The following is a 20400-nucleotide window of genomic DNA, read 5'->3' as shown; positions in this document are numbered from 1 at the left end:
CAGCTAAATGGACAGTCTGATGTCAAAATGGCTGACCTGGATAGAAATGACACCATACAGGTGGGCGATGATAGAAGATATACTAGTCACATGACCAGCAAGACTTGCACATATAGGGTCTGAGTCATTAAAGAGAGCAAGGCAATAAAAAGAAGTAAGTTTGATCCTGGACAATTGCAATGTTACAATGCAAGGGGTGCAAATTAGTTTATTATTTTGCACATAAAGAAAATACTGTCTGTTTTGTAATGTAGCACACATATACTTGATAGCTTTATTTTTACACTGAAATTTAAAGATGATCTAGAACAGGCCCTACCCCAACTAAAAATAAAATGTGGGGACAGATATTTACCTCCCCCCTCTAATGCAACATGGTTTTGCCAAGGTGCAGAGTTACTACTTTTTTTGCTTTGCTCTCCTTACTAACTCAGGCCCGTAGTGAACACCTGTCCTGCAACTCTTTGGCATACACAGTAATTAACTTAAATATATATTAAAATTAGTATTTCAACTCACTTTCTATCACCTACATTTTCAGTACATGTGTTAAATGATGTGTCAATTCAGTTTTGGGTTTTATATCCCAAGTAAAACTTAGTTCCTATAGCTTGATAACACAGGCCCAACGTTCTCGCCCTCCGGTGGGTCCACCCATTCGTTGGCCGCACCCGCCATTGTTCAGCGTGCTCCCACCGCAAGAGTGGGGTTGGAAGATCACACGCTGATGAAATGAAAAAAGACCGGAGCGCCAGGAGCGTAGAAAGATCTGCAATTTCTGCCGCCCTCTCGTTGCTCCTGGTAAGCCAGTCCATTTCATACAGAGGCGAGGTTTACGCTGACAAACGGCGGCGGACACGTGAAAAGCATTGGGGACCCGTCCGTAGCGTAATGAAGATTTTGGGGCACGTTTTACTTGATCATCTACCCAATAATTAATCTTCTGTTTTGGGTGGAATTATCCTTAAATTATTCTGTACACAGAATCATATTTTGTTGCACGTTTGTTTTTATGAGTGGAAGCTGCCATGCTGGTTTCTTGGCCAATGTAAACTGGAATATCTATTGTCTTATCAATTCATTAATAATAATCTATTATGTAACTTATACATTATCCTACATATATGAAATTATTTTCACAAGGATCTGTCATTCTTGATTATTTTTTATGAGAAAGTTTTTGTTTTTGTTTTTAATTAACATTCCTCTCTGAACCCTGCTGTCAGCAATAACAGTGATTAATCAGGAGGGAATGTTCATTAATTGTTTATAATTAACAATAAAAACATTCTCAATGCTACAACCAATACAGGACGATGTATAAGTTAAAGGTAAACTTTTGAAAAATATTTTTATTATGCGTACAGCTACATTTTATTGAATAATAATGTAACTTATTGTCACGGCAGTAACACCAGGAATATTCTGGTTTGCAAACGTTGCCCGTGACATGTTACCAAATGCATTGCTGCGCTTCTGTCGTCAGAGCAGCGTTGTGTTATGTTCAGGCAATAAGCACCTGTGCTTGGATGATAAAAAGCTTTAGTGAAAAACTCAGGAAGAAGATCAAGTGATGCGCTTTGTAAAAAAAGTTTCAAGAGGGCACAGATGAACAAATAGAATGGGAGAATAATGTTAATACATTTATTGTTTTGTTATGGTCTGGATCTAAATATGGATTATCTTATCTTGTTGAAATAGACAGGTATCACATTTTAATGCTAATCATAACAAAAAGGAAGAATGGTATTTAGGACATGGGTACATTGGCGTCTCAGGTGAATTGGGCGCTGTGGGAATTTGAGGGTCTCTGTAATACCCCTCGATAAGAATTAATGCTGAAGAATATAGACAATACGAAGTAAACTGCAGTACCACTTGTGATCAAAGGGTGGAAGTACAGAGTCAAACTAGTCTTTCCTTGGTTGCCATTGTAAACTATTTTAGGGCAAGATGGCTATAGACTGTATATTTAATATGTGTTTATAAACTGGTGCTTTGATTGTATCTATATATGTAGACTGATCGTGTATGAAAAATCTAACATAGTCATTTTTTCATGGGAAATTGGTAAGGTGCCACTTTATTTGATATAACCAGCGGGAGCCACGGTTACTGCAGTGTGTGAATAGGTTTAGTCTGTGACCGAGGAGGAGAAGGAGCCACAGAACGGAACACTTACTATAATGAAATATCAGCAATTAATACATTATATTGTTCAGTTGGGTTTGATGTTACACAAAATTTCGACCGATTTTGATGATACTTCTCTTTTAAAGCATGTAACAGTGTTGTACAATGCTGGGAGTACTCCCCTTTGTGGATTTGAATGTTGGTTTCTCAATCTGGATATGGTGGATGGATGAGGTCTCCAATAAGTAGGAGGAGCTAGTGATGTCACACTCTTAGAGAGACACACGCTGCATTTGGTTGGCTGAGCTCTTGGCACAAGTAAACAGAACGCACAGGATAAGACACTCGGATGTATCGTGTTCTCATGTGGTGCTAACATTTATAATTCTACTGATATTTAATTTAGGCACAATGTATAGTGGTTATTAATCCCTCATGTACGTGGTAGTACACCATCTATACTCTCTGTGCCCTTTTCTTGTGGTTTGGTAACTCTCTGGAATTTGTGTGATGTGGCGTGTGCTAGGAGTATGGACAAAAGGCAGGGTGACCGAAAATAGAGGGGTAAAGTCCTTCCAGACACTGTCCATAATAAGCTAATGATTACCCATGGGACAAACTAGACAGCAAAGAGGTCTGCAGACAGACTGGTCTGCCTGACTGTCATCGTCTGTGGTTAGACGGGTGACTGTGCGTAGCAGGGACTGCGAGACGTACATTGTATAAGGGATTGTAAGGACTTGCATCCACTGATATAATATTTTGTTAGATTTTTCATTATCTAAGATGCAAATATGTTTCTGTTCTCTTGTATGTTGAACTGATCAGTAGATGTGTTTAATGTCGAGTGCAATAAAGTCTCTTTTAAACCTGAGGCAAATGTTCATATGCTGCCTATCTGCAACATAGGTATTTGTTGGGCTTAAACACCAAGGGGCCTATTTATCATTGGGAGATAACAAGTTTCTCAGGCGAAAAAGGTGTTAGGGCTCCACCCAATACACAGAGAGATTGCTGTGGGTGGCATCCCCTACTAGTAAAGAGTTCCTATGGTGAAGCTTATTTACCATGGACAGTGGCGGTACATGAACTGACGCAGTCCTATAGGCCTGGGGGCTGCCTGAGGCCTGGGGCTGGCTGAGGCCTGGGGGCTGAATGGTGCTTGCTGTGGCCTGGGGGCTGCCTGTGGTTGGCTGAGACCTAGAGGTTGGCTGAGGCCTACGGGCTGCCTGGGGCTGGCTGAGGCCTAGGGTATGTTTGGGCCTAGGGGCTGGATGAGGCTTAGGGACTGGCTGGGGCTGACTGAGGCTTAGGGGCTGCCTAGGGCTGGCTGTGGCCTGGTGCTAGTTAGGACCTAGGGACTGGTTGGGACCTAGGGACTGGTTGGGGCCTAGGGACTGGTTGGGGCCTAGGGACTGGTTGGGGGCTGCCTAGCACTGGCTGTGGCCTGGTGGCTGCCTGGGGCTGGCTGCGGCCTAGGGATTGATTGGGGTCAAGGGGCTGGATGAGGCCTAGGGGCTGGTTGTGGCCTGGAGGCTGCCTGGGGCTAGCTGAGGCCTGTGGACAGGCTAGGACTAACTGAGGCCTGAGGGGGGCTAAGACCTAGGGGCTGACTGAGGCCTGTGGGCTGGCTGTGGCCTAGGGCCTGCCTGTGGTTGGCTGGGGCCTGGGGCTGGCTGAGGCCTAGGGGGCCTGGGACCTAAGGGCTGGGTAGGGCTGACTAAGGCCTGGGGGCTGCCTGTGGGCTGGCTGAGGCCTGTGGGCTGGCTGAGGCCTGTGGGCTGGCTGAGGCCTAGGGGCTGGCTGAGGCCTAGGGGGCCTGGGACCTAAGGGCTGGGTAGGGCTGACTAAGGCCTGGGGGCTGCCTGTGGGCTGGCTGAGGCCTAGGGGCTGGCTGAGGCCTGTGGGCTTGCTGAGGCCTGTGGGCTTGCTGAGGCCTGTGGGCTGGCTGAGGCCTGTGGGCTGGCTGAGGCCTGTGGGCTGGCTAAGGCCTAGGGCCTGCCTGGAGCTGGCTGAGGGGAAATAGAACTCCCAGGAAACTTAAGATATAGATCCAAAAGAGTAATGGGCTAATTGAGAGTCAGTAACTTTTATGCACTTACAGTCTCCACGATAGATGAGTCCGTACACGTCTACTTGTCCCAGCTACTTTCTCACATTAAAGGATGATGTCCAGATGGAAACCAGTAACCCTAGCACATAGGTTCCGTATACACAAAGAGTTTTCTTTCCAGCGGTTTTGAACCAGAAGAGAGTTTGCAGATGTTCTATTTAGGGCAGAAAATGTAGCAGGTCGGAATGTCAGCAGCAGACGACGCGTTTCGGCCACTGTTTGTGGATTTTTTCAAAGCCAGCATAAAGTGATCTGTATATTAATCCCTTGAGTGCTAAGGACCAGGGAAGCCTCCTTTTTCAAATGACCGTACCCCTGTTTATTTACTGCCTGCTGATCATTGTTGATCAACAGGCAATCAATAGATAGGTGATGATCCCGAAAGTGTTCAGCCCCCGGGGTGAGAAAAGCCTCAGCAGGGAAGGGGTTAATGTAAACCCTCCACATAAAGTTTAAGTCCTTTGAAATAAATATGATTCCTCCGGCAGCAACAGAAAACCGGCAGATGAGGCCGGGAATGATATGTGGGTATTCTTAACCCCTTAAATGGAGAGGACGAGGGGCACTTTAGGGGGTCCTGTAGAGGTTGTGTCCCACCTGTCAAATGCAGTTCAGTTGTTTTAATGCAACGACTAACTCGAATGTTCGAAGAAGTCAGCAAGTGACTGGAGCAGGGGGGATTCTGGGTAACTGCCAACCCGCTCCACGGACACCCCTGTATACAGTACTATTGCGAGAAACAAGGGGATATATATAAAATATTAGCAGAACACGCAATGCATTCTGGGACTTGAAGTCCTCCTTACCCAAGCAGTACACAGTTCCCTGAAGGAGTTACTACAATTCCCAGAGTCTAATGCCAAGTGCCCATAAATAGCAGCTTTCATCTTGATATCTCTGCTGCACAAACATCTAAGCTATGTACGTACTATGGGCAGGTCTATAAATGTTATCTTTACTTTCAGACTGTAGGTAAATATTTTCTGGAAGTGGCAGATGGTAACATTCTATAATACTGAGAACGCATGAATGCATGAGGTGTGAAAACTTTCCATTATTACAATCTGTTACAATTTCATAAATGTTTGTTTTCAAGCTGCTACAAACAGACACATTCCTTCACAAACTCCTGTGTTACAGATCTGGAGGTAAATGTATTGAACAGCGAATTTTGCAAAATTTGGCGACTTTGCAGGGCAAATTTAAAAAATGGCAATGGCCTTAACGCCAGGTTTTGCCTTTAAAGCCATTGCCATTTTAAATTTGCCCTGCAAAGTCGCCAAATTTTGCAAAATCCGCTGTTTAATACACTCACCTCCTGATGTTTTACAAGTAAATACTTTTACAAGTCCTGGTTGGTCTTTCTTGCACCTCTGTACCAAATAGTCTACCCCCACATTTGTTGCAATATCTTACACACTTTGCAGATTTTTATGAATGTTGATTGTATCAATCATCTTGCAATCTCCCCTCACATGGTACACTAATTTTTATGTGAACCAATCAGAACTAAATTGGTCTACATCTAAAAAAAAAACAAACGATCAGCCCACACAATGAAGGATTTTTCGTTAGCCTTTGCATAATACGTAAGATTTCTATACAATTTAATCACAATCAGTAAAATTGTATGATCAAATTGTATCATGTGTAGGTTCCTCTCACCCAATACATTCAAATTTATGATACTTTGGAGTAATGTTACATTTTTCTCCAATGCAAAGACATGCTAGTACTAGAACAGCACCTTAAATACCATATATTGAGTAGACCAAAGATGATAGTCCACAATTATGTAAAATATAGACAAAGCTATCAAATGTAGCACAGCGGCTATTAGTAAATAGATTTGTATAAGGGAATTGCTCCAAAGGTCATTATATCATGTAGGATAAAAAAAACAGCCCAAGTATAAAACTAAACGTAACTCTAATAGCACTTATAAAGGCAATCAGATCCCCAAATCCCATAACAATACTACAAGTAAATGCTTGCGTACGCTACCGGAATGACCAAGAGGCTTCTGCAGTTTGTGGACTCCTCCCAGATTCTACAGTAGGAGGAGTTTCAAAACACAATTTGCATCATCATCATCATCATCATAGTCCCTCCCCTGTTGTGCAATGACTTTATATTAGTCATGGCATTGCAATGCAAGGGTTGGCGCCCCTCTTACAGCTGTAGTCTCAGACCTATTTAGGATCCCAAAGATAAAATCAAGAGATTTCCTGATTTCCCAAATGTTGCTTCTCCCTGCCCTGTTCCCGCAGGATCTGATTGTAAATTATAACCATTCAGAATTAAGATTCTGACTGTTTTGTTTACTTTAAAAAAGAAATCATACCAATAGGATCCTTTGCATTCATCCGGATATAAGACAAAAGTTTTGGGTAAATGTGTTTTGAAAGTTTTTTCCAAGTCCAGCTTTAAAGAATAATAGATCCCATTCCATTTTGCATCTCCAAAGCCCAAATCCAAGATGTTACTTCCATCAATGATGTCAGAATATCCTTAACGTACTTTTTGTACATTTATAGAGAGATCCTTGTAACTGTTTAAAAGCTGTTTAGGACATTTTTGTTGTTGTAAAATTGATTGTTATTTTGTCATAATTTCAGCTATTTTGTAAAATCTCCTAGTTCATTGCAATCAATATGTTTCTTGCCTGTTGACAGTTGTATCCAATAAACGTTAAATAAAAAAATAAAAAGTTGAGAATGGTTACATCAGGTAATAGAGAAACTATAACTTTGTTTCCTTAATTGGGTCATAGTTTGAGAAAAATATATATTGTCCAGATGTAGGGTTAAAGTAAGAAATCCAAAAGTCAGCTGTTAAAACTCAGTATATAAATCCTGGGAACGTCAGCAGTAACAGAAGTACGTGTCCAAATCCAGCGAAGATTCTGATACTCCTCTCTTTTTCCTTATACTGGAATCTTGACAAAGTTTTCCTGTAAGTTAACTCTTGGGGAACAAACAGCCGAAGAACGAAGGTCAGAATATGGAGAGTTGTAATATATGCCTCACCCAGACAGTGGAATGTTGACTTGTAGATCACAGTATCACTGTCAAACCACAAGGAGTGTTCTAACATTGCAACAGATCTGTAAGGGGATATACACCCTCAGCCAATGTATAGCATACAGTGCTTCAGGTCAGCTCTGCAGTCGGATAATTTTGAAACATAAGACAAAAGTATGAAACATTAAAGCAAAGTCGTCCCCGTAATGCTGTTTTATGATATCGTCCCAATTTCTGTGAGACTGAGCAGCATTTGTGGTTTCACTTATGACTTAGAGCAGGAAATGAGTGTTCAGTCTCATATTACAAATGATTAACCCTTCCCCTTCCCCAATAAAAGAACTTTCATGCTATTTACCATAGTCCTTGCGCTCACTTGTAGACTGTTTTCTTGACAAATGCTTTTAGCGCCCAGTATAGTAGGATTAATGCAACACAGCAACTCTAATTAAAATCCAGAAGTCGTATACACCGCCCCCCTAATTAGTAGGCTGGCACAGACCGGTGTCCCCTCAATATTATATGATTTCCTGTAGATAATAACATGTCAACATATAAAATGCAACACCTTTTTTGTATTTGTATTTTGGAAAGTTAGATTTCCAATATGTGCAGCTCAAGGAAAAGCAGGTTTATGGGTAATAAATTAAAGATGCATTAGTGCTACTTTTCTTTGCTTCATTACCACTAGCACAAGCATTGCTTCTTTTCTTGTAGAATGTTGTCTGAGACAGATTTAGGCTTATTGCATGGTGATAAATAAAGACAGAACAACTGCCTGGTCATACTCAAATATTCAGGAATAATAATAATAATAATAATTTAGAATATATAGCCGCACATTTTTGAATAGTAACAAATCACCTAATTTTCTCCATCTCTTCTATTTTACTGGCACTCTTATTTCTCCTGTAGAATATAAATGCAGTATAATAAGTACAACTGATGAATTCTGTGGCAGTGAGTAACAAAAATGATACATATCACAGGGATTATTTTCTAACATCGCATTTAGGTCCAACATTTGCACTAAAACAATAGCAACCAATCAGACTTGTTCTCTCATTGAATAACCTGCACTAGAGAGAGAAAAGCTAATTGCTGACTGAAGTTAGATGAAAATTTTGCAGATCGAATATTGAGCACTTGTGAACCAGTGTTTGGTGACACAATAGTAGGAATAAAGTAACGATCAGGCCATAGAGTAAAGTCAGACCATGAGATACGTGGCATAAATATTTATTTACAACATCAGCATCACAATGTATTATATTCATGATGGAGCTGACCAGGACCAGAAGTAGGAGAGGGACATTCTGGAACCCAAATCAAGATTCACTGTGCATACGCTGGCCCCTGTGCATGCTTAGAGGACCAGAGTGGGACTAGTTTGGAATCTCACTGGACACTATTCCCAACAGACACCATCGGTCAGGCCATGGATTGTTTTACTGAGAAGGTCACCGACTGCACTCTCTTATTAGTCCATAATTCCCAACTGTCCCGATTTCAGCTTTATAGCATGATTTTAGGGCTCTGTCTCGCTCCGGGGCAAGTGGGAATGTTGGAAGAAGAGAGGGTTCTAATGGGCAACCTAGCTCTTCGCAGCCCTATGGGGGCATTATCACGCCGTGGCCACAACTCCTTTGTGACATGACCAAGCCCCCTGGCTCGCTGCTGGGGACAGACATGTTGGGAGGTATGTTAGTTATATCCCGAGGCTGATTAGGATTGGCAATCTTTCTGGGCCCTCTGCAGTTTGTGGCTAATTAGGCATAAAATGACCTAATTGTCCAACAAAAGTGCCGCTTTCGTTAAGTGACGCTAAGTTATCTTTAGCTTCATAGCGTTATTAAGTCTGTATGACTCCTAATGAAGATTCATAGATCCTTATCTTCGAAGAAACAATGACATAGTTCTTTATTGCACTATAACGAGATATTTTAGCGTCTCAATGTAACCAAAATAATGAATATGGTTAAAGAAAGTTGAATAGTAAAAGAAAACGCAAAAACATATTTTACATGTACATTTTATTATGGATCACAGGAGAGAAAAATCCTTTAATAAATGTTTCATATTTAGTATAACTGTACACATTAGAAGTCATAGGAAGTCACAAATATCAACCTTTCAACTTTAAATTTCAGTGTAGAAATAAGCTATCAAGTATTTGTGTGCTACATGAAAAAACAGTAAGTATTTAACTTATGTGCAAAACAGAATACTAATTTGCATCCCTTGCATTGTAACATGGTTTTGTCCAGGAGACTGAAATAAGAAGTTTCTGAAGTTAAGATCCTTCATGAATCAGGCCCCTAGTTATCATTTATTTAGTACATTCTACAAAATGACAGCTAGAATCTGATTGGTTGCTATAGGCAACATCTTCACTTTTCAAACCCGCTGTAAAACTCTCAGCTTGATACATTTATCCTGTCCTACTTGAGTAGAGTTAAAACTGTAAAAGCGTGGATATGTGAAAAGTGATGTTATAATGCACATTTGGCACAGATCTCTGCGTTTATCAATAGAATTCAGCAGATTTTTTTTTAAAAAAAAGGTATGTTTTGAGCTAGAAATCAGAAATTAACAGATAATAATAATAAGTGATAGTTCTATGTTCCAATAATCACCACCTCATGATATCAGTTTCCAGAAGGATTTTTTTTCAAATGATAAAAAAAACAAAAAAAACAAAAGTGTGCTGCCCCTTTAACACCCCTCCCCCTTCTGTCACTGCTGTGTAGATGGGGACTATGCAGCCTATTCTTGCAGTGCAGGACCCGCCTTCTAACAGCGTTGAGGCTCCCCCTTCCTCCGCTTCCTGTTACCACACAGGCATCCTGTCAGGGCCAACGTCCGCTCAGATATCATCTGTGTCTCCTCACTTGCACATTAACAGCTGCTGGACTAATATGGTAAGGTTTGCAGCGTGCAGGAGAAACTGGCTTGTCATAGAGCCCAGCTGAAATGACACGGAATACAGCGCTGGTCATTTATAGTGCTAGTAACAAGGACATTTGTCTAGTGCGGGATATCAAAAATGAACTTTTAAACCAATTAAAATAATAACAAAACTCTGTGTATGGGTAGCTGTGTTGGCAGCTCTCAGTCAAATAGAAACTACAATATCATGGACTTACAGCTGCCTACCAACTTGTCTGGGGCTGGCACAATCCCCCAGCCACCAGAAACGGACACCGCCGCGCCTCTCGCATTATATACCCCCCCCTCCGCTGCCGCTTACCTTAGCAGGCGGGTAAGGTGGGGGCAGCATCCTCTCCTCCTGGGACTTGGAGAGGGTCGGTTATTGAAATCACTTTGTAACAACAACCCTAAAGCGCTCAATGCCAGAGAGACCAAAACAAAAGCAGAAACAATAACAAAAACAATAACAACAAACAGAAACAAAAACATGAAATAAACAAATCAAAACAAAACAAAAACAGAAGCACAAGCTACGAACAATAAAATATGTCCGTCCAATCGATAAGCATGTAAATGACATGCGATTAAGCGCACATAGGTGGCACATCCATAAACAGAAGTCAGTTGAAACTTAGTAAAATGTTTGTAAAGGATAGTGTCAATATAACAAGTAATGTGCAGTCCAGACGATAATATGCCCAATTTTCCCAGAGGGAGACATTATTATTATTATTATTATTATTATTATTATTATTGTTGTTATTAATTTTTATTTATAGGGCGCCACAAACGATTACAATACGAGGTGAGACAACACAGTACAATAAACAATAAGCACAGTAACTCAGTAAGCTCAAAGCACAGCTAGAGAGGGAGGGGAGGGGAGAGGGAGATCCGCATACGACGGAGCCCAAGAGGGAGGGCGCGGATGACAGGACGACCCCTAGAGGGGAGAGGAGGGGGCGAAAGGGGATGGAGGGCAGAGGTTCCTCGAGGAGGAGGGCTAGGTAGCTGGAGAGCAGAATTAGAAGTGGTGGAAACAGGAGGAGAGATGGCCCTGCTCAAAGGAGTGTACAATCTAAGTGGAGGGGGATAGACAGACAGAGAGACACAGGGGTGAGAGGGAGAGAAGGAGTAATGGAGGCAGATACATGAATGGGGAATGAAGGGGGAGAGGCAGAAGATAAGGTAGGAAGTTAAGTGGGAGACTGGAAGGCTTTAAGAAAAAGGTGGGTTTTTAAAGCCCGTTTGAAACTGGACTAATTAGGGGAAGTTCTGATGGAGGGAGGGAGCTTGTTCCAGTGGAAGGGGGCAGCACGGGAGAAGTCTTGCATACACGCGTGGGAGGAGGTAATCTGGGGGAAGAGAGGCGACGGTCATTGGCAGATTGGAGAGGGTGGGATGGAACGTGAATAGAGAGGAGGGTGGAGATGTAGGGTGCAGTGGAGTTGGCGAGGGCCTTGTATGTGAGTGTGAGGAGCTTGAACAGGATTCTGTAGGGGAAGGGGAGCCAGTGAAGGGCTAGGTAGAGGGGGGAGACAGAAGAGAAGCGGCGAGAAAGGAAGATAAACCTAGGGGCTGCGTTAACAACAGATCGAAGGGGAGCGAGATGAGATTGGGGGAGGCCAGTAAGGAGGAGGTTGCAGTAGTCCAAGCGGTAGATGATCCGAGAGTGAATAAGACATTTGGTGGCATCTTGGGAGAGGAAGGGCCGGATGCGAGCGATGTTACGCAGCTGGAAGCGGCACGATTTAGCACAGTAGACGCTGTAATGATGAACCTATAGATGTAATAGAATGCTGTATTCCGTCGCCGTTGATAATTCTTATGTCCCGATTAGGGTGCTGGATGAAGGGACTGATGACCCTGATCTCGGCCCCTCTCTCACCGCAAATGATACCGAGATAACAAATTTCCAAAATACCCCTCTCCGGTCAGAGAGGAAGTACCATAGAGAGGCCAAGAGGTGTGACTAGTACGGTGCAACGTTATTGAACAAGTAACACACAATTGTACTTACATATTAGTAAAGAACGGCAAACGCCAATGGATATAAAAACAGAATTCAGCGTATAATACATAGGTAATACTCAACGCGTTTCGTTCCCTTCCGGAACTTCATCAAGAACTTGACAAGTGACATTATGTTACTCATTCAGTGTTTCAGGAGCCCCTAACCGTTGGCACCCTAGGCAACTGTCTAGGTTCATTAAAAAGACAGAACCAGGTTTTAATTATTTGTTTTTAGAAATATTTGTCCCTGGAAATGTCCCTATGTTTTTATTATTGACCAATTGACTCCTTTAATTCTGAGTATAAAACTCACTGTAGGTGATCTCGGTTTTACAAAATGCTATTTATTGATGAATATTTAAATAATTAAACATTCAATCATGAAAAAGTTTATTAAACATATATGATGATGATGGCTAAACACTTAGTACTGAGGGTGATTTGACAGATGATATTTTCGACCTACCTAGTCTGCCAATTTTGTATCTCTGCAGGGGTACACATTTGGGGGAGGGCTGCAATTTGCCCAAAGAAAAAAAGGCAATAACCTTTTTCTAGTTATTTTTAGTTTTTTAGTTATTAATACTTTTTTTTTTTTAGAAGGACTAATTTTGCAGAGACAGGTAAATACCTATGTACTGAAATAACAAAGCTGAGCTTGGTATAATGCCCAGTGCCAGGTTTTACAGAGAGTCTTCTCAATGCCAAACAAACTACTTATCATATAAAAGAGCAAAGGTTAAAGAGAAGAAAAACCATTACCGTTCACTAACAAGGAAAAGGGCTTTGCAAAAACAAGGAGACGGTGGATGAAAGTACAAGAAAAAGGGCAGGGGACAAAGTTTACTGCAGAGGAACGTGAAACATTTACAGGTATATCCGTGAAAGGAAGAATACAAGATATGAGATTATCATCCTGGGAAAACACAAATGGTTGTAACAAACCATTTAAATAGTTGTTTTTGTTCTATATCAGTGTTTCTCAACCCCAGTCCTCAGGACCCACTAACAGTGCAGGATTGCCAGGTGACCAGGGAAATAATTATACCACCTGCTACACTGTGTCAGTCAGTAATGAATACACCTGTGCTCCAACAAGGAAATATGGAAAACATGTACTGCTAGGAGATCCTGAGGACTGGAGTTGAGAAACACTGTTCTATATCTTCAGGCGGATGGCATGAGAATGAAGATAGGGAAGGGGGGAGTATGTTATATGTGACAGTATATGGTCAACAGCTATATTTACAGAGGAAGAAGTTGTCGGAGGACTTCATAAAACAGAGACGTGCAAACTTCTTTCATCAAAAGCAGGTATTATGGTGGGGATCAGCCGGATGTTGGGCCGCTGGTATAAAGAAACGGCTCTAGATGTTTTTATTTGAGAGTGCGATGACAACTTCTAGATGAGATTACATAACCCTTAGATGATATATTCACCCAATCTCTCCTGAGCTGCTCCTGATAATTGGTTAGCTGTGGGTGAAGCACCAATCCACCAGAAATTCCCAGCAGAATACAAATGATGGGGGATTCCGAGCCAATCACAAGCCATTCGCTGTTGCTGTTGGTCGTCATCATCATCATCCGCTATTGGTACCTGTCCTTGACCAGCGGCAAATAATACAGTTTTGACTGACAATTATGCATCTGTATTTTGGTCTACATCTGTTTGCAGATGTGCCAACCCAGCCGTACTGTACTCGGCATACATTAGAACACCCCTTTCCTCCCCCACCCAGTCTCTCCAACTGCAAGCGGGCGTAAGTGCAGGAATGACGGTAGTCTGCTTAGGCGCATAGGCGTTTGGACACCTCTCTGGGCAGGCGCAGAGCGATTGCACATAAAATACGCTACGCACACTGGCTTAGAACTCACTCTACATCAGGGTTAGTGTGTCTAGATTTTTGCAAGGTATTGGGCATTGTTCCACAGAGGGAGCTCATCAAACAAGTTTTACAAGTTAGGATTTAATCCTTATATAAGTCAGCGAGTCTGCACCCTGGATAAAGGAAAACGCGTAAGTCCTCTGTTATCAATGATGGAAATTCTCGAGAAAGAGCAGTCATAGGTCCCGTTCTGTTTTATTTGTTTGTAACTGACATAACCAGAGGATTGGACAGTGAGGTAGGACTTAATCTTTACATAGTTCAGTGAGTCTGCACCCGGATAAAGGAAAATGCGTCAGTCTTCTGTTAGCAATGCTGTGGATTCTGGGTAGAGAGGTTTAATCAGGATCAGTCGTAGGTCCGGTTCTGTTTGATTTGTTTGTAACTGACATAGCCAGAGGCTTGGAAAGCAAGGCAGGACTTAATCCTTATATAGTTCAGCGAGTCTGCAACCGGATAAAGGAAAACATAAAAGGTTAAAAAGATGGGACAGTCTCCTCCATCACACTCTTCTCCTTCATAAACATATGTCCCTCCTTCAGTAAACTGTGCCCCTTCATCATCACACTGTGCCCCTTCATCATCACACTATGCCCCCTCCTTCAGTAAACTGTGCCCCTTTATCACCACATTGTGCCCTTTATCACCACACTGTGCCCTCTTCATCATCACACTGTGCCCCCTTCATCGTCACTCTGTGCCCCTTCACCATTACACAGTGCCCCCTTTATCACCACACTGTGCCCCTTCATCATCACACTGTGCCCCCTTCATCATCACACTGTGCCCCTTTTATTATCACACAGTGCCCCCTTCAGCATCACACTGCGTCCCCTTTATCATCACACTGTGCCCCTTCACCATCACACTTTGCCCCTTCATCATCACACTGTGCCCCGTTTATCATCACACTGTGCCCCTTCACCATCATACTGCACCCCTTCACCATCACACTGTGCCCCTTCACCATCACACTGCACCCTTTCACCATCACACTGCACCCCTTCACCATCACACTGTGCCCCCTTCATCATCACACAGTGCCCCTTCATCATCACACTGTGCCCCTTCATCATCACACTGTGTCCCCTTCATTATCACACTGTGCCCCTTCATAATCACACTGTGCCCCTTCACCATCACACTGTGTCCCCTTCATCATCACACTGTGCCCCCTTCATCATCACACTGTGCCCCCTTCATCATCACACAGTGCCCCTTCACCATCATACTGCACCCCTTCACCATCACACTGTGCCCCTTCACCATCACACTGCACCCCTTCACCATCACACTGTGCCCCTTCACCATCACACTGTGCCCCTTCACCATCACACTGCGCCCCTTCACCATCACACTGCGCCCCTTCACCATCACACTGCACCCCTTCACCATCACACTGTGCCCCTTCACCATCACACTGCACCCCTTCACCATCACACTGTGCCCCTTCACCATCACACTGCACCCCTTCACCATCACACTGTGCCCCTTCACCATCACACTGCACCCCTTCATCATCACACTGTGCCCCCTTCATCATCACACTGTGCCCCTTCATCATCACACTGTGTCCCCTTCATTATCACACTGTGCCCCTTCATAATCACACTGTGCCCCTTCATAATCACACTGTGCCCCTTCACCATCACACTGCACCCCTTCACCATCACACTGTGCCCCTTCACCATCACACTGCACCCCTTCACCATCACACTGTGCCCCTTCACCATCACACTGCACCCCTTCACCATCACACTGTGCCCCTTCACCATCACACTGTGCCCCTTCACCATCACACTGTGCCCCCTTCATCATCACACAGTGCCCTCTTCATCATCACACTGTGCCCCCTTCATCGTCACTCTGTGCCCCTTCACCATTACACAGTGCCCCCTTTATCACCACACTGTGCCCCTTCACCATCACACTGTGCCCCTTCACCATCACACTGCACCCCTTCACCATCACACTGTGCCCCTTCACCATCACACTGCACCCCTTCACCATCACACTGTGCCCCTTCACCATCACACTGTGCCCCTTCACCATCACACTGTGCCCCCTTCATCATCACACAGTGCCCTCTTCATCATCACACTGTGCCCCCTTCATCGTCACTCTGTGCCCCTTCACCATTACACAGTGCCCCCTTCAGCATCACACTGCATCCCCTTCACCATCACACTTTGCCTCTTCATCATCACACTGTGCCCCCTTTATCATCACACTGTGCCCCTTCACCATCACACTGCACCCCTTCACCATCACACAGTGCCCCTTCATCATCACACTGTGCCCCTTCACCATCACACTGTGTCCCCTTCATCATCACACTGTGCCCCCTTCACCATCACACTGTGCCCCCTTCAGCATCACACTGCGTCCCCTTCACCATCACACTTTGCCTCTTCATCATCACACTGTGCCCCCTTTATCATCACACTGTGCCCCTTCACCATCATACTGCACCCCTTCACCATCATACTGCACCCCTTCACCATCAAACTGTGCCCCTTCACCATCACACTGCACCCCTTCACCATCACACAGTGCCCCTTCATCATCACACTGTGCCCCTTCACCATCACACTGTGTCCCCTTCATCATCACACTGTGTCCCCTTCATCATCACACTGTGCCCCCTTCATCATCACACTGTGCCCCTTCACCATCACACTGTGCCCCTTCACCATCACACTGTGTCCCCTTCATCATCACACTGTGCCCCCTTCATCATCACACTGTGCCCCTTCACCATCACACTGTGTCCCCTTCATCATCACACTGTGTCCCCTTCATCATCACACTGTGCCCCCTTCATCATCACACTGTGCCCCTTCACCATCACACTGTGCCCCTTCATCATCACACTGTGTCCCCTTCATTATCATACTGTGCCCCTTCATAATCACACTGTGCCCCTTCACCATCACACTGTGTCCCCTTCATCATCACACTGTGCCCCCTTCATCATCACACTGTGCCCCCTTCATCATCACACAGTGCCCCTTCACCATCATACTGCACCCCTTCACCATCACACTGTGCCCCTTCACCATCACACTGCACCCCTTCACCATCACACTGTGCCCCTTCACCATCACACTGTGCCCCTTCACCATCACACTGCGCCCCTTCACCATCACACTGCGCCCCTTCACCATCACACTGCACCCCTTCACCATCACACTGTGCCCCTTCACCATCACACTGCACCCCTTCACCATCACACTGTGCCCCTTCACCATCACACTGCACCCCTTCATCATCACACTGTGCCCCCTTCATCATCACACTGTGCCCCTTCATCATCACACTGTGTCCCCTTCATTATCACACTGTGCCCCTTCATAATCACACTGTGCCCCTTCACCATCACACTGCACCCCTTCACCATCACACTGTGCCCCTTCACCATCACACTGCACCCCTTCACCATCACACTGTGCCCCTTCACCATCACACTGCACCCCTTCACCATCACACTGTGCCCCTTCACCATCACACTGCACCCCTTCACCATCACACTGTGCCCCTTCACCATCACACTGTGCCCCCTTCATCATCACACAGTGCCCCTTCATCGTCACTCTGTGCCCCTTCACCATTACACAGTGCCCCCTTTATCACCACACTGTGCCCCTTCATCATCACACTGTGCCCCCTTCATCGTCACACAGTGCCCCTTCATCGTCACACTGTGCCCCCTTCATCATCACACTGTGCCCCCTTCACCATCACACTGTGCCCCCTTCAGCATCACACTGCATCCCCTTCACCATCACACTTTGCCTCTTCATCATCACACTGTGCCCCCTTTATCATCACACTGTGCCCCTTCACCATCACACTGCACCCCTTCACCATCACACAGTGCCCCTTCATCATCACACTGTGCCCCTTCACCATCACACTGTGTCCCCTTCATCATCACACTGTGCCCCCTTCATCATCACACTGTGCCCCCTTCACCATCACACTGTGCCCCCTTCAGCATCACACTGCGTCCCCTTCACCATCACACTTTGCCTCTTCATCATCACACTGTGCCCCCTTTATCATCACACTGTGCCCCTTCACCATCATACTGCACCCCTTCACCATCACACTGTGCCCCTTCACCATCACACTGCACCCCTTCACCATCACACAGTGCCCCTTCATCATCACACTGTGCCCCTTCACCATCACACTGTGTCCCCTTCATCATCACACTGTGCCCCTTCACCATCACACTGTGTCCCCTTCATCATCACACTGTGCCCCCTTCATCATCACACTGTGCCCCTTCACCATCACACTGTGCCCCTTCACCATCACACTGTGTCCCCTTCATCATCACACTGTGCCCCCTTCATCATCACACTGTGCCCCTTCACCATCATACTGCACCCCTTCACCATCACACTGTGCCCCTTCACCATCACACTGCACCCCTTCACCATCACACTGTGCCCCCTTTATCATCACACAGTGCCCCCTTCATCATCACACTGTGCCCCCTTCATCATCACACAGTGCCCCTTCACCATCATTCTGCACCCCTTCACCATCACACTGTGCCCCTTCACCATCACACTGCACCCCTTCACCATCACACTGTGCCCCCTTTATCATCACACAGTGCCCCCTTCATCATCACACTGTGTCCCCTTCATTATCACACTATGCCCCTTCACCATCACACTGCACCCCTTCACCATCACACTGCACCCCTTCACCATCACACTGTGTCCCCTTCATCATCACACTGTGCCCCTTCACCATCACACTGTGCCCCCTTTATCATCACACAGTGCCCCCTTCATCATCACACTGTGCCCCCTTCATTATCACACTGTGCCCCTTCATAATCACACTGTGCCCCTTCACCATCACACTGCACCCCTTCACCATCACACTGTGTCCCCTTCATCATCACACTGTGCCCCCTTCATCATCACACAGTGCCCCCTTCATCATTACACTGTGCCCCCTTCATCATCACACTGTGTCCCCTTCATTATCACACTGTGCCCCTTCACCATCACACTGTGCCCCCTTCACCATCACACTGTGCCCCCTTCACCATCACAATGTGCCCCTTCATCATCACCACACTGTGTCCCCTTCACCATCACACTGTGCCCCTTCATCATGACACTGTGCCCCCTTCATTATCACACTGTGCCCCTTCATCATCACACTGTGCCCCTTCATCACCCCTTCATCATGACACTGTGCCCCCTTCATCATCACACTGTGCCCCTTTATCAACACACTGTGCCCCTTTCATCATCACACTGTGCCCCTTCATCATGACACTGTGCCCCCTTCATTATCACACTGTGCCCCTTCATCATCACACTGTGCCCCTTCATCACCCCTTCATCATGACACTGTGCCCCCTTCATCATCACACTGTGCCCCTTCATCACCCCTTCATCATGACACTGTGCCCCCTTCATTATCACACTGTGCCCCTTCATCATCACACTGTGCCCCCTTCATCATCACACTGTACCCCTTTATCACCACACTTCACCCCTTCACCATCACTCTGCGCACATCATGCTGTTTTTTTGTCTTTTATGAGGCCCTGTTCATTATTTTTCACCCCTTTCTTTAAAGCTGTGCCCCTTTCTCATTCTTTTTCTCTGACTTACCTTTCTATTGCCTTCTTTGTTCTCTTATGTCTTCTTTTCTTCAAGTTCTCTTCTTTTTCTATCTTCTGTCGACGCTCCTCTTCTCCTGCTTCTCTTCCCCTGCTCCTCACTGCTCCGTCTGCAATGAATGTCGGGCGCGACGTGTGTGATGACATCACGCCCAACATTCCTTGCAAATGAAGAAGGGAGGAGGGCGCTGCCGCGCCTGACATCGGGTGATTGTATTTTTTTAAATTATTATTATTATTATTTTAAGACCGGTGGAGAAGTGGGGGATGGCAGGTGAGGGGAGCGCCCCTCAGGCTTGGCACCCACCCCACCTTGCTTACCCAGCTTACCATGTTCCGCCGGCCCTGATCTTACCCATCCTGACTTTACATTTTTTTAAAAAAGGGCGGGATCTGTATAACACATCCTGAATAATAAGGATGATATTCACTAACATCGTTTACAGATATAGGGGCACATTTATCAATATTCACATAAAGTGAAAAGTAGTTTTCAATCCTTATCGCAATGATAAGGATTGAACTACTTCTCACATTTATGTACAGCCCTGCACAGAAACAGCAGTTCCGAAAAACTGCTGTTTCTGCGATTTAAAAAATCATACTTACCCCCCTCTTCGGAAGCGCTGCCTCCAGGTCTTA

General features: G+C 45.0%; 2 protein-coding genes and 1 long non-coding RNA gene across 3 annotated transcripts in view; 1 reads left to right on the top strand and 2 right to left on the bottom strand.

Moving 5' to 3' along the window:
- The window catches only part of LOC142106815 (uncharacterized), a 54163-nt gene extending 46652 nt beyond the window's left edge, over positions 1 to 7511 (bottom strand). Inside the window, exon 1 of the mRNA XM_075189841.1 lies at positions 6591 to 7511. The gene's annotated coding sequence lies outside the window, so the exon portion shown is untranslated. The remainder of the gene's footprint in view (positions 1 to 6590) is intronic.
- Positions 1 to 20400, bottom strand: part of LOC142107118 (uncharacterized) — a 232537-nt gene that overhangs the window by 100418 nt on the left and 111719 nt on the right. The gene's annotated exons all lie outside the window — the stretch shown is intronic.
- Positions 1 to 20400, top strand: part of HPN (hepsin) — a 45160-nt gene that overhangs the window by 203 nt on the left and 24557 nt on the right. The gene's annotated exons all lie outside the window — the stretch shown is intronic.

Source organism: Mixophyes fleayi, chromosome 11 (assembly GCF_038048845.1).
Source record: "Mixophyes fleayi isolate aMixFle1 chromosome 11, aMixFle1.hap1, whole genome shotgun sequence".
NCBI classification, from domain to species: domain Eukaryota; kingdom Metazoa; phylum Chordata; class Amphibia; order Anura; family Limnodynastidae; genus Mixophyes; species Mixophyes fleayi.
The sequence above is the reverse complement of the archived record's forward strand: the minus strand, read 5'-3'. Positions and strand labels throughout refer to the sequence as shown.